Consider the following 2,243-nt stretch of genomic DNA (forward strand, 5'->3'; position numbering starts at 1 on the left):
GTCTGTCCATTTCTGTGTACACATACCACAATTCTCAGGACTACCAAGAAATGAGAACACAAGAATACTTTTCAACATTGGTCATAACAATATTATAATAGAAGAAGCAATCATAAAACCTGGGGTTTGAAACCCAATTCCACAAATCATTGATTATAAAATTTAGTACAATTTAGCTAACACATGTGCATCATTTGCAAAACTACTAATACCTTCTGGGAAGACTGCTGGGAGAATCTAGTAAGGTTTCAGTTGGTATGTAATAGATGCTACAGGAATAAAATTTGATATTGATTGCTATTATGATTATTATCATAGACTTACATGTCAAACGCTTAAAGTTGATTCCTTACACATATGAGTATTCATTTGTTGAGAAGTTCAACAAAGGGCTTAAATCACAAACAGGTTTTACTTCTGTTGGAAGCCTTGTAGCTAGTCACAAACCAAGTTTAAAAACAGTGGTCAGAAACACTTCTGAAAATGATCTATACTCAGTTTTCTTTGAACTCCTTTTCTGACATGAGGCAACAAGGCAAGAACACTCTTTTGAAGATGTCCTTATGGCAATCCAACTGTGGACATATGATGACTTAATTAATGCACATTAGCTTGACTGCATTTTTTAGAGGAATCAGAGACTATGAGAAAGGTTCCTGATCAAAGCATGGAACAAAGCAGAAGTTTAACTAATATATTCTTCCTGACTTCTGCCCTGTTAGACGACTCAGACTACTAAAATCCTTATCATAGTGTGATCACTTTCGATCATAACTCTCACCCACAGTCTTGCATATGAGCTTTGGTCTTCTTGTTTGTACTATTGTAAAAACAAAAACCCTTCAGTTACATTTAAATACCATAACACATTTATTTTTAATAATAGAAAATCAAAAAGTACAGTACAGGATTTAAAAAATACAGGATAGAAACTGAAAGAAATGACTGCATTTAATTTAGTTTTAAGTTACTTAAGAAAGAGAATAAACTTAAAAAAAAAACCCACAAAAGTTAATTGCAAAGTGTTTTCAATTTTGCATTAAATGAGACTTTGTGCATGTTTGCTGTAGCATAATTCAACTAATACTTACTGATTATCTTAATGTATGGCAGCCAATTGCTGACAAATAGGTGAGAAATAACACATTACCCCTCCTTTCAAGGGTTTTTCAGCACAAAGGGGAACAATGACAAGCAAACAGAAAATGTCAATATAATAGGGTACATATTTGTCATCATCATTGTTAAGTGCTGTTGAGTCCGTTCCAACTCATAGTGACCCTGTATAGGGTTTTTGAAGATATAAATCCTTGCAGGAGCAGAAAACCTCATCTTTCTCCAGAGATGGCCAAAAGGCTGACCTTGTGGTTCACAGCCCAATTCTTATCCTCTAAAGCCACTCTGATGCCAGGGTATATGCTACAACATAGTAATATATTGGGTGTTATAGAAACACCCCAAAATGAACACTTGGCTAATCTGTGTTGGACAAGAAAAACGTTCCCAAGAAGATAAAATCTGGGTATGACCATTTAAAGGAAACATACTGGATCAAAGTGTGAAACATGGGAATGGCATATCAGGGTAAGAGAAGGTAATAAACAAATGCATTAAATCATGAAACAATATGCTGTGTGAAGAGGGATTGAAGTAAGGGGACCTGAAACTGGAATGATACTGGAACAATACGGTAGGAGGCAAAAACTGAGAGGAAATAAGACTGGAGAAAATAAATAGACCAAGGTCAAGAAGGTTGTTGAGCACCAAGTAAAAGAATTGAAACCATCCTACGGATAATGGCTACTTACTAGAGAACTTTAAGACAGTAATGTTGGGGCTGCAGGTGACATAAAAAGAATTAAGACATTTATAACAAGATTCTGTAATTGGGAGAAGAGAGTTATTTATTGGTTCAATGATATCTTCCATGAAATATTCTTTTTGTCATCCTCAACCTAACTGTGACTTACCTCACTCCAAATGCAAACACTAGTTAGAAAAAACAAACATACATTTCTTCCTAAACATCTTTTTACTAGCAGAGCAAATATTTCCCTACAGCAGGCTTCTCTATTCAGTCACTATTGACAAAAAATGTCTATTATTCAAACAACTGCTAAAAAAAAGGATGGAATTTTGGGTCCAACTGGATAATACAAGATAATCTTTTTATTTCAAAATTCTTAGAACTTAATCGCATCTACAAAAATTTAACCAAAACAATCAGAAGTGTCTAGCAATTC

At 34.4% G+C, this 2,243-nt stretch overlaps 1 pseudogene; it reads left to right on the top strand.

Annotated features, from left to right (window-relative positions):
* The first annotated feature begins 1,462 nt into the window (after window positions 1-1,462).
* LOC102830074 overlaps window positions 1,463-2,243 on the top strand; it is a 10,520-nt pseudogene continuing 9,739 nt past the window's right edge.

Source organism: Chrysochloris asiatica, unplaced genomic scaffold (assembly GCF_000296735.1).
Source record: "Chrysochloris asiatica unplaced genomic scaffold, ChrAsi1.0 scaffold00042, whole genome shotgun sequence".
Taxonomy (NCBI): domain Eukaryota; kingdom Metazoa; phylum Chordata; class Mammalia; order Afrosoricida; family Chrysochloridae; genus Chrysochloris; species Chrysochloris asiatica.